The sequence below is a fragment of the Strigops habroptila genome, chromosome 2, assembly GCF_004027225.2.
Source record: "Strigops habroptila isolate Jane chromosome 2, bStrHab1.2.pri, whole genome shotgun sequence".
Taxonomy (NCBI): Eukaryota; Metazoa; Chordata; class Aves; order Psittaciformes; family Psittacidae; genus Strigops; species Strigops habroptila.
The window spans coordinates 112,323,165-112,336,470 of NC_044278.2; positions in this window are offsets into that span (position 1 = coordinate 112,323,165).

Genomic DNA, 13,306 nt, shown 5'->3' on the forward strand with positions numbered 1-13,306 from the left:
GTGTTTGCCTGTTGCAGCTGAATTTTTTGCTACCTTTGGAGTTTTGGTCTTGTGCAGTGCTTTGGAACAGTTGGTTTAGTAGCTAGCCTTAGAAACACAGATCTGCAAGAACAAGCCTGGGGGGGCCTTTGGTGTGAGAAGGGCCTGGTTGCTCTGGAGCGTGGTAAGGATCATGCTGTTGGGAGGCTTTTCTTTCCCCTCTGGGAGCAGAATGAATCAGAGGTAAATATGAGGCATTATGAAAAGGGTTATTTTGTTTTATTTGGCTCTCCCCACTCCCACCCTCATACCCACATCCTCAGAAGCACCAAGACCCATGTGTGTGTGTCCAGCCAGGCTATGTGACACAGAGCCCAAGGGATGCTGGCTACTGACTCCTTGTTATGCCTCTTGGGTTCCTTTTTGTTGACAACAATGAACTAGATTTTGGATGGGTGTTTTATACTCTTAGAGTCAACAATTATTATTGTCATCTTTTCCTTCAAAATCTTGCCTGCTTCTGCTTCCATAAATCTTAGTCAAGGATTGCTGGGGTTTTGTTCCTCCTTTTCAGTGTGTTTATAGATACAGACTGTCCTCCTGTTGGAGTGAAGGAAGAGCAACGATACCAAGTTGATGTGCTGTGGTCTTGTGGCCATCCTCCTCTCACCACAGCACAGGTCTTCTGCTCACAGCTTTACCCCGTGGCACTGTGTTCCCCAGAGATCCCCGGTTTGACTGCTACCAGTCACGTCCCTGTTATCAATGTAGGTCATTCCTTCAAAACTGGCTCAGTTGTTTCCTGTGGAGGATTCACACATGTGCCCCTGGAGTAGACTGTGAGCACAGTCTACTGGATAGCAAAGAGTGTGCAGGCACTGAGCAGGTGCTATTTGCAGGAGATCCACATAACCTGAGCTCAGGAGCTTGGTGGAACAATGAATTGCATTTAGAAAATGCATCATCTGGCATATGAATAAGGGCACTCAAGTAAGGTCACATAGCTGAAGTTAATACTGGCATCTCCAAAACCTTGAGTGGTTGGCTCTGCAACCTGTATGATTTAAAGTGTGCTGGTTTTTCTATTCAAAAGTGAAATTATTTGTATGGACAACACTGGTTTCTTTTTTTTCTGTTTCCTTGGAAAATATTGTAACAGGTCTATGAAAATTAACTTCCAAGTTCTAGAAAATAATGAATGTTCTGTGTTTCTAGCAATGTTCCTAGTGGTTTTTCTATTTTCTCCATGTAGAATTAAGCAGACCTTGAAAGGGGACAAAGATGATGCCAGGCTGTAGTCAGCAGCTTGTGCTATTCTGAAGAACATTCAGAAGAGAACAAATCCTTGAAGCCTTTCTATGATTCTTGCACTTGTTGATGTCAGATGAGGTTTTTAACTTCCATCTTTCATTCACTCCCTCTTTCCCACCCTCAAGGCTCTTGTCCCTAGGTCTGTGGTCCATGGCACCACTACTGGTACTGTGACACTTTCTAGATCAGTGCTGTGAAGATAAAATGCAGCCTCAGCCCAGGGCTTCGCAGCTTTGCAATTAAAGCTTTTTCTAAGCATTCAAATTCAATCATCACTTTTGCAAATAAAATAGATGAGCTTTAAGGTCCCTTCCAACCCAAACCATTCCCTGATACTGTGATTCTACTTTCTGCACTCATTTTTCCTGGAAAGTGATGCCCAAACCAGCACATTTTAGGTAATCCCTGCCCCACCTCAAATGGAACAAGAGAGCCATCTCCTGTGCCTTACACCTGGTATTCCTCCTGTGGCAGTCCAGAGAGATGGGGGGATTTAGATAGGGGAGTTGGGAGGTTTTATTGCAAAAGCATCACAGATAACTTGTGGGTTTAAATCTCCTCCTAATGCCCAGCTGACTATTCACCATTTAGTTTCTCCCTCCTAAGTGTAGAGGTTATTTTGCATTTGTCTTTATATAACTTCACCTACTTGAGTTCAGGCCACCTCTCAAATGACTTGTGCTCCATATTCCATCATTTACATCAGGACTGAACAGAGCAAACCTGCAGGGCCCCCTGCACAGTGTCTTCCCAGTTAAACCCTTCAATTCAAACCTTCTTCAGACTCTTCATCATAGCATTTAATGGGCACTAACAATAGCCAGATGGGAAACAGGCCAGTTCTGTGTCACTGTCAAAGTCTTTAGCAATAAAGCACGAGCTGCCACTGCCATCAGACGTTGCCGTGCTCGGCAGGAAACATCGACAACTTTCTTTATCCCACTGCCTGGGGGGTTTCGTGACAGAGGAATTTATGCTGCAGACCAAAAAAAAGGCCAGGGCCAGCTCCTTAGTGGAGATAAATGGAGGTTTTCTCTTCACAAGCAACACACAGATGAAGCATTGTACCTGCACCCATTAGAGAGACATTTCAAAGAGTAAAGGCAAAACTGACAGCACATAGCACAGTCAAAGCCTCTTGCTGTATAATAGGTAAAAGTAAGCCAAGAATCCTTGAAGCATGGTAAGATCATCACCCAAGGAAAAGATGACAGATTTCTCCTGCATAGAAGAATTAAACCTCAGGTTTGGCTGGTGTTGTCTCTGACTACAGGGCAGCCTACCCCTTCTCCTGACAGCTTGGGATGAATACCTTCTCCTCTTAGTTAGTGAAGTTGAGAAGAAGGCTACTAAAAATAAAGCAATTTCCTGGAACTTCAGGAATTTGAATGTCAGTCTCTCACAGGCATTTTTCAAGTGTACCAGGCACAATCTCCAAAATAACTTTCTTTCACTTCTTGCTGTGAGGTTCCAGAGATTTCAAAATCACAGCTCTCTGATAAGTATAAACCTCCTCCTAATTTCCTTGATGAACGTATTTAACTAGGCACTACTAGCTAATACAAATGTGACTTTTTTTCTCTGGAGCTCAAAGTGCTTAACAAAGGTTGGTACCATTGTCTACATTTTGGTACCACAAGGAGAGAGCAGTTACTCACCCCATCATTCAGTTACTGAGTTTTAAACATTTGCATATTGAATGTGAAACTTCAAGGTGTTTTTTTGATGTATTTTGGGTAGACCATGATCAAACCAGCCTGGCTATGTCCTGCATAGAAATCATCAGTGGACCACAGTACGGTATCCTAACATCTTTGCTAGCTACAGACTTGTCTGTTCTGTGAAAGCAGACTCCCCAAGTGCAGGCTACATTTGCGCAGTGAAGCTACTGAGCTGGGAGCTCACACTGACCTCAGCAACAGTTGGATAAAGCTGTACATGAGTAGGTTCATCCACATAGTGCTGAGCTGTGCAGGCTTAGAGCTGAGTCTCAGCTCTGCTTTCTGTACTTCTGTGCTGCAAGCACAACCATCACAGGGCCATGGGCCAGGCATTCCCACTAAAATTAGACCTTCAAGGACTTTTAAAAAGAAGCAAAGAACAGCTACTCTGAAGTGTCAAGCAACAGAAAAGTGTTTCAAGAGCTTCAGGGATGTCTTGGCCCTCTAAACAGACTGACCTAAGGACTGGATATGGATGCAGAGGCAGAGCTTTAGCATGGCAGTTTCCCAGGAGACTGAGAATAACTATTATTCATGACAGCCTTGTTCACAGATCTCTTGGATGCTGGGGGGAGAGCATAGCCCGTGCTGCTGCTGCTGCAGTCTGATGGCCTTGTGTTGAAGCCACCAGGCTGTGGCTGTCTGTGCCCATGCGGCTCCTGCATGCAACAGCTCTTAGAGGCTTGGCCGAGGATTCTCATGCCTTCCACAGCCTCTGTGTCTGGCACATGGCTGTGTGGCTTGCTCTCTTGTTTCCTCATCTTCCTTATACCACCAAAAGGGATGAGGATGGGATTCTCCCCTGCTTTCCCCATTGCACAGCCCAGAAGAAGGGCTGTTGACTCATTCCCAGGGTTGACACAGTGGGTTGGGGAGCAGATTTTGACTGGCATTAGAGAAACAGAAACGGGGAAATTCTTTGGCCTATCCTTTCTTCTTCTAGGAACCATGTCCCCAACATCCTGGCTTGAAGGGGTTTCTGTGAGCCACTATGAGTCAGTGAGGTCAGACCTCCCACCCTTTATACTCTAAGCCTTTCAAAGATACTTAGGGAAGGATGAACCCAGTCATCACCACAATATCCTGACCAGAAAAAAAATCGACTTTATCTCCAAAACAATTGCATGGAGATCTCCACCTCCTCCAGATCAGTCTCTGAGTCACATCTTATATGGCAGACAAGGCTTTTTAGGATGAGGCAGGTGTGCCCATCCAACTAAATAGCTGAAGATCTACAAATGATTCCTGGCTCTAAGGTGTCAACTCACTTGTTTCCATAGTATGTAGCTCTATCCAGAGCAGACCAGCTATGTCATGGTACACAGTCCTTGACTCTGAGATCCTAGGGTCACAGGGATATGGGGATATTAAGACATAATTACCTTTTTTGGGATGCTCTTCAGTTGAAAGCACTATAGTGTGATGGGTTTGCCAGAGGCCATCAGAACAGTTTTTAATAACACAAAGCTAAGGACATGTATTGGATGTCCTAAAGCATGCCATCAGAGTCTCTGAAGGTGACAAACTTGATGTGATATGTTGGACGGACTTTTAGGGTGGTGGGAACCAGACTGGTACAGTCTCATCCCTGCTGCCTTTTGGAAGCTGCTCTTGAAGTCAACAGAGGCTTGCCCAGAATTCATCTTGGAAAAGGTCCGAGACAGGGCTCAGGAGTGAGCTCACATTTGAACAATGAGGACAGCAGGGACCAAACCCTTCAGCTGGATCCCTGGCACTCCTGTTTGGCAGTGCAAACACATTCCTAGATGCCAAAGAGACAAGTAGCCTCTGGGTCTGTTTCTCATCCTGTGTCTCAGACTCCCAGTACAGAGGTGTTGCTCTGAACAGTGCAGCATCACGTAATCCTCTCATCCCAATTTAGCACAAGTAAGAGGGGAAAAGCAAACAGAAGGAAACTCAGTTCTTTTGTTGCTGGTTGAGAAACTTTAATTTTTAAAGTGTGCAAGAGCCAAAGCAATTAAAAATGTAACATGAACACGGTGAACATGAAACTCAGCCGATTTTCATCCCTGGACTGATGACCCATTCAAATGCCTCCAAAAGCACCTACCACTTTCTCTGGACTATGTGGGAAAGCAAGGCTCTGACTTTAGAGGACTAATTCAGCAGGGACCTGTGTTGGGTGGGAGTTCATTCACAGGCAAGAATTTTGTTTGCATGAAGGTCTGGTTAATCTCAGTGATATAAAGAGTCTGTAAACAGGTGAGGCAACGCACACCGAAAAATCTGAAGAAACAAGAGAGGAAGCAAATTTTACTACTTAAAAAGTAAATCAAGTGTTACAATGCGAGTTCTGTCTCACAACCCTTCAGGGGAGGGTTGATGACATGAAAACGTTTTGAAGTAAATGAATGTGTGAATATTTAACAACACAAAGCCATAAAGATCTATTATTTTCATTACATTGTGTCACTTCAGAAATATATTTTTTTAGAGTTTAATAGAGCTGTTACTTTTAAAAATTATCCTGGTAGTTTAGTATAGTCAATCAAATATTCCAATATGAAATAAAAACACCCAAATTCCGATCTTCTCTCAGATGGCTGTGATGTGGCTGCCTTTCAATTGCAATGATGTCCAGAAAATATCTGCTTCCTCAGGCTATCTAGTATCATATTCACTGTGATATTTCTCTAAAGACTGCATTTTTTTTCCCAAATTCTACCTTACCCCCAAACCTGTTCAATTCTTTCCCAAAGAGCATCTGCCTCTAAAGGAAATCTGAGACAAGTAACTACTCTTTGGACAGCTTTACAACCAGCAATTGCAATTTCAGATGTTATAGTCTCGGTACTTTCTCATTGTACTAGCTGGATCAAATAATCCTATGGGCTGCACACTTGCCAAACCAGTCAATCTCCTGAGAGGTGATGAAGTGTTAGTCACTTCACAGAACAATGATAAAACAATACGGAAACCATTTTTGTGCAAGGATAACAATCCTCACAACACGTCAAGAAATCCCTTAGGAAATAACAGTTAAATGCCATGGATTTACCTGCCATGTGAAAACCTTGATGTTGCATATGTTCCCGGAGGAACCACAGACCGAGTTTATGCTTCACTATGTTATTTTAAGCAGCTTAGAGCAGACCAATGCTCCCCAGAAGCATCCGGCTGCAGGAGGGAAAGCACATCTGGAGGGCTGAGGTACTGTTCTGAATGGTCTGCGCCCAGCCCTTTTCTTTCCTTTGCTTTGGGTAGCCTCAGCACCATGATTCCAGGGCAACTGTCCTGCAGGAGAGCCAGACTGCATGGGAAGAGGTCTGCTTGTCACCACTAGCACATACACAGTGTTTCCCTCCTCCAAACCCACAATATTGCCTTGTGCAGCTGTTAGCAATGCAGCTTGTAAATCCCCAAACTGACAAGCTGGAGAAAGGAGATGTGTGTAGCATTAAACAAAGTGGGAATAAAATCAGTAAAATATTAGCTTTAATTACTTCATAACCTTTTTATTCACTTTTCTGTGCCTGTGTGCCTGTGCCTGCAGCACTTCATAGCCCATGCTGACTGGCGGGCCAGTATCATGAACACAGCTTTTAAAAGAACAGTAATATTGCAGAGTGAAACTACCATTTCACTCCCAATTTTGCTTCCTATTGTGTACATGAATGACACAACTTTCAGTTATGGAATTACATGTTAGTTTTCAATGATGGTCTACCTCATCTGGTTTACAGGACAATAGTGATCAAAATCAGTTATTCAATATTTTCTTTCTCCTCTCTATCGATCGACCACGGGTATGTATCCTCCTCAAACCCTGCTCTGAATAAGGAATTAATTTCTTCAGAGCACTTTACTCAGGGTTGTTTTTGCAGCATTTACTGACACTGAGGAAACATTTGCACATTCTGACATCTCACATGTTTTCAGGATGCCCCATTTGATGAAGTGGTGTTATCACCCCTATTGTATAAAACAGGAACTGAGACAGAGAGAGAAGAGCATCTTGTATTGAGGATACCTGGAACTGAGAGTCCGAGAGCAACGGGGGTCAAAAGCAGGCACAGAAACAAGTGACAATTCTTTTGTGTGTCATTTTATTGCTGCCTGGGTATATTCTCAGAAAGGCTGGAACCATTGATTCATTATAATCCCCTCTTCTAATCCATTGATCTGACATCGGTAGGATGATGTCCTTTATATGTAGCTAAAAACCAGGGCAAACTGGCAAGTTTTGCCTATGGATTTGAATGTTTGGTAACAGCAGACGAATGATGAGACTTAGGACTCTCCCAGTACTTGGAGTGGGTCACACCTTTTCTATCTTCCTCTGCAAGCATTTTCTCCTCCCAAAGTTTGGCTTCTCATTCCAAGCCAGTTCTCCATTCCTCTAACTCTTTACTGCAATCACATTGCCCTAATCCAGAAAAGGATGGTTTTCCCCTTAAAATCTTTTCCGCTGATTCCCCGACCTTCCTGCACACAAAAGAAGTGTAATCTTTTTGAAAGGCTTAAAACCCAGCCCTTCCACAAAGCCCTTTACTGAGCCTATACAAAATTTAATCTTCAATGTAATGGGGAGAACGATTTGAGCTTTTCAAATAGAAATGTGCCAGAATATCTCCCAGACCTCTTCCTTTATTGTTCCCGAAATGGTTTTCATCTCCCTAAAGAAGTTGCTTATGTAAGTACCTTAATAGCACTAACCTTGAGGGGCAAGAGAACAGTCCGGGTGATCTTTGGATTAAGAAAGCCCTGGTTTGGGGTGGGTTTTTTTGTGAAATACAAAATGTCTTCAAAGGTTTCTCTGGAGCATTAAGAGCTGATGTTGGCTCCCAGATCCTGCTGTCACTGCTCCTCAGCGGAGCTTCCTCCTTGTAGGAAAGGCCTGCACAGTTCTTGTGCAGGCTCATAGAATCATAGAATGGTTTGGGTTGGAAAGGACCTTAAGATCATCTAGTTCCACCCCTGCTGCCATGGGCAGGGACACCACACAGTAACCCATGTCACCCAAATTGGTGCTGTATTTCTTCTTAATCTCTGTTCTCTCTATGCAGTAATGATTTGATTCATTGCTCATTTTCCTCTGTACTGTACTTATATATATAGCTGATTTGCTTTGTTGTGCTTATTTACTATATATAGAGAGAAATATACTTGATTTGCGTTAGTGTGCTTATGTGCTTTAGTGTGCTTGTTTAATAAAATGTAGCTTGTGGCCGTTCTGTGGTGTGCCCTGCCTGTTAGCAGAACAGGCTTAAACCTAACACCTCAGTTGTAAAGATTGTATAGATGATGCTTTTTCCCATGCTTAACTATTTTCCCTCCTGTTTCACCACCACAGACAAAGACACAACAATCTTTGAGCCACGGGGTGCTGTGGGAGACCATATTTTAAGCTGACTGTCTCCAAGCTTGTTTGCAATCCTGGTGAGCTCACTGTGAGATGTACAATTGAGCCAAGCTCAGCTGCTGTGAACAGATAAGGAACAAGCAGCCACCTGAAACCAATTTCAACCAAGGTCAAGGCAGGCACATCACTGTGGAGGATGTGCCTGGCCATGGGTGACCCTCAGCCTCCCAAGGCATGTGCAGCTCCAACAGGGACAAGCAGGCTCAAGGGTTCTGCAGTGAACACGTCCTCGAAGGGCTTTCGAGGCCCATGCAGGGGGAAGGAGCTTCAGCTGCTCCTAAATGACAGACAATTGTGCTACATTGCCTGGGAGTTTTTTTACCTGCCTGTAACCTGCCAGTCCCTCCCCTGCTGCACCATGTGTCCCAGCTGATCTCTCCTCTGGAAAGGGCTTGTTAGTTGAACCTTCTTGGAAGAGCACACCACAGGACCACGAATAAAGCAAATTAATTGGTGATTTAATGACTACTGAACCGCCTACCTTCATGAGGGGTCAAGGTACTGACAGCTGAGCAGCTCAGGGGTATTTGGAACTGGTAGGTCTCTCAGGAGAGATGAGGCTGTTCTCACTTTTAACTGATCTATGAAGAGCTGAAGTCAAGCAGTCACTGATGGTTGGTTACGCTTGACCTGTTGCCTCAGGCTTTTTCCTGCTTGTCGTTTTCTTTCATGGCTCTTTTTAGGTTGTAGTGGAATAATTAAGATGAGCTTCTAACGACATCCTGCTGTCTCTGGCCTGCTGTCACTTCAAATATGTCATTTGTGAGCTGCAAGGTCATATGAAGCTCTTGGAAGAAAACTCTGAGGAGTTTGTCTTCATTACCTTCAGCAAACCTGTTACCAGCAATGGTCCAACAACCTCCACCTCTTGCTTTGCTGTTACGCTACCTGAGAACCAGGAGAAGGTACTCTTCCCTACCCCCTGAGGCACTCGGTGCTAAGTCAAAGCGCTGTGAGATCATGGCTGTCTTATCATTGGCTTCTCTGAACAGTCTTGACAGCACAGAGATAATGCCTGAAGCCTGGGAGGCTGCTGAGGTCTGAAAGGACATCAGTGGCCATCCACCACTCAGCCTCCTGCAGCAGGCTTTGGGAGAGGAGAAGGTGTAGTGGGGAGGAAGAGGAGGAGGAAAGAAACAGGTTGATATTTCAATGAAGGTGTTTCAGGACATTTCATACCTTATCCTTGAATTCAAAACTGATCTGTACTGAAACCCTAAACAGCATAGTGATGCAGCTCAGGACAACTACTTTGATTGCAATGCCAGATAGCATCCCTGGCACATCCCTTTTACATTTCCTTTCTCCCCACCTTTTGGTGCAGTTCTAAAGACACAAATATTTCATTCAGAATATGGGAACAGCGCTCCTTCCCTTGAATGGGGGAAGCCCATTTTTGTGGCAGTTCACTGTCTGATGTGTGAAGAGGAAGAGGTCAGAACTGCTGATGTGGGCAGCAGCTCTGAGAAGTCAGAGCTCGTCTGTCTTTGTATGTAGTAACAGCATGTGAGGAGATGTGCTTTAACAGGAAGTGGGTTGTCTAAGGAAGTATCTAAAGCTGGAAATGTGTTGCTGCTGCTATGGGAGTGGGGTGTTAGACAGTGTGTCCGGATTTCAGCTTTTCATCACTCCCAAGAGCCCAGGCAGGGCCTAGAAATTCATGCTGAGATGCAGCTCAATCCCAAGGTATGAAAGAAGGGAGATATTCTTTCTCCTCTCGAGAAAGACCTTTCCTCCAGAGGAAGGAGGGAAATCTCTCTCTTAAAGAACTTGTCTCTGGAGGATGCTGTGTATGGTAGAGGAACTTCAGTCTGAGCAAAAGAACTTGTCCCGTTCTTCTTTGTGGCTCATACTGTTATGACTGTGACAGTTGTTCTGAGGAGCCCTGAAGAGTTAATAAATGAAACCAAGCCTACTAGTGAAACAGAGTTCCTCTCCAAGTAGTAATGAAATCCACATTGTTTTCAGAGAAGGCTGGCATTGCAGTGTGAGCATTCACAGGACTTCGAGCTAAAAGAGCACTGCAAGGCTCTGATTTCTGACCACATTTCTCTGCTGGCTAGAATGAAGTACAAACCATCTTTTTAACCTCAGCTTTAATTTAACAGTCTTTGGAAACAGGTGGATCTTCCATAAAATTAGATTAATATGTTTAGTAACACTGCTGCAGAAATATTGACTTTGAATTATTATAAGTTCCTGCTGAGGGAGTTCCAGTGAGTTTTAAATAAACCTCCACAAAGAAAGAACCTATTTCTCAGCTGGGAACAGCTCAGCTAGCAGACTGGTGTTGGGTGGGCTTAGTAAAGGTGTAAGCGACTCTTATTGGTGGGAAGTATCTGCAGTGTCTGAATAGCATGTTCTGGGACACTAAAGTATGAGGAAAGGGTCACCTCAGCTGATTTTCTTGGTGCTACTGATTTAAATTGGTAGAAATTGGAGTTGAGTAATTTTAGTTCAGGCCAGCATGGTGATAACTAGTCTGAAAACACCAAAGGAACTAGTTCTTTGCATGACATTTAATCCAGCTGTGGAGTTCCTTGCTTTTAGGAATTATGGGTTTTGAAAGTTTTCATGGTTTTCCAAAGCAACTAGAGAAATTTCTGAAAGTAAAACCTACCAGCAATTATCATATAGAAAGGTTTAACAACAGCCTCTGTTTCAGGAGTTCCTTAGTGGTGACATTATTCTGGGAAAGCATGGCTATATGCTCGGCCATTAGCTACTACTGCTTGACCTATACCTATAATTGTCCCCTGGGTAGCTACTGTTGACCACTCTAAAAGACAAGATACCAGGATAGATGGATTTTCAACCTGACTGTCCTTAGGGTATCTTCTGTAAGACCTGTTTGCTGGAACATGGCTGTAAGAACTGTGGTTGGTAAAAGTGCTCACATGAGACTCTTCTGGAAGTAGTTTCTATCTGAGGGTCCCACTGCATCTGGAAATGGCTCAGTTAAGGGCATGTTGTTCTGAAAGACTGTGTTGGGTCCATGGGGAAAAAGAGTGTTTAGTGGTGAATGAGGAGCACCATGGAGGTGTTGTTGGCCTTGATCTTAATGCAGATATTTACTTCTTGCTGGTTGCACTTCTGAATAACAGTATCTTCATGTTTTATTCTGTCCTAGGCCATTTGATAGACCAGGGCTTTTGCTAATTGCACATATGTAGGACATACTGCCTATTGCAGACAAAAGCTCTGTCTTCTCTGCCCCAGTGTTGTCCTTGCCAGGGCACTTCTGTTGCCTCAGCCATCACCCGACTGATTTCCACCAGGATTTTCCCTTATTCATCATCTAGGTGACCTTACCCCACACCTCCCTGGGGCAAGAAGTCTCCTGAGCTGGCCATTGACCAATAAAATCTTCAGACAGATAACTCTTTACAATCTTTTTACAAGCTAAGAAGTGGTTTTGGTGTGTTCATCTGGCAGGTCCCTTCCGTAGTGTTTCGTGGTACTGAGCAGGAAGCTATGCTCATTTGTTTCCTCATCTTTTTGGTACTACCAGAAAAAACCCACAAATCCTAGACTTTTTCAGACCTCTTGAGTACAAAGAATACTCCTGAATATGAGTCTAATTTTTTGGTGCACTTCATAGTCAGTGTGAGGGTTACCTTGTACTCCTGGCATGTTAACTTTTATTCCAGGAATAAACATCACAGACATCAATATAAGCTTTAGTGGAGGCCTTAAGTACAGCACAGACATTAGAAGCACTTAAAACTGAGTTGTTTCATCTGCTCTTGTTCTGTTTGCACCAATCCAGCTCTCGGAGCAATGTCACAGCAGCATGAAAACACCTGTGCAGCAATGACAGCCACCCACTGAGGTGAATATAGTCTAAACTTCATTAAAGTGGAATTGCAAACTTCCTTAAGACAGACAGAATACTTCACCTACCTTTTAAAATATAATAATCGATTTGATCCACAGGTTAGAAACAAGGCTATTCCTGTGAAAGCAAGTCTACAGTACAAGCCTTGGTGCAGAAGAAACGTAAAGTCCAAACTACTCCTAATTTCCTTCAGTACCTTAGCAGATACTGCATTTCCATGATAGCAGAAGCCATTCAATGGAGACATCTGCTTTTTATGCACAGTGCAGAGATTTAACATCATTATTATTAGAATATATGATACATGGTTCCTTTGGATCCCTGACAAGGATATGGACAATTCAGGTTTTGAAGCTTGAGGAGTATAAGTTGGGCAGGGAAGAAATCATATCATATCATGAGCATGGAAGTTTTCCCACCTCTGTGGGAAAATCACTGGGGGGAAGGGGAAATTAGAGAAAACTGGGGCCTAACAGAAGTTGTGGTATTAAGGAAACCTTTCCAGGGTGAAACACAGCTGCTACTTCCAAGACAGTTGGCATGCGTGGAAGCTACTACACCATGTTTCCCCAGGCTGAATAGGTTAGTCACCCTCTGCTACAGTGGGCTGTGCAGTAGGGTCCCCACAATGGAACACAGACAGGCTGGTTGGACACAAGGGTCTTGTCTTCCCTGGGGCACTGACAGGCTGATCAAATATAAAAGGTTTGAGGACCCCCTCCGCTTTTAACATGACACACCTCTGCCTTCAGAAATCCACTCATGACCTGATCTCTATCTTCATGTTCTCAGAGCAGCCAGGACATCCTTCACTTGCAGGGTCATTCAATGGGGCTCTAGGTTTAGGAGCAATGCCACTAAAACCTAAGTAGAACTGAGCTGGGCAGGTGCAGAAACACATCTTAAACCAGCAAGATATGGCTGAAAAGCTCAAATGTGCTGAGACTGTGGCCTATTTATAGATAGTAACTCACACACTAGATGATTGCCTATTTATCACGTGCTGATGTTTTCTGAACAGTTTTTAAAGGTTGAATAGATTTTGAACCAATTCATGTTGCTCTGACAATTTTA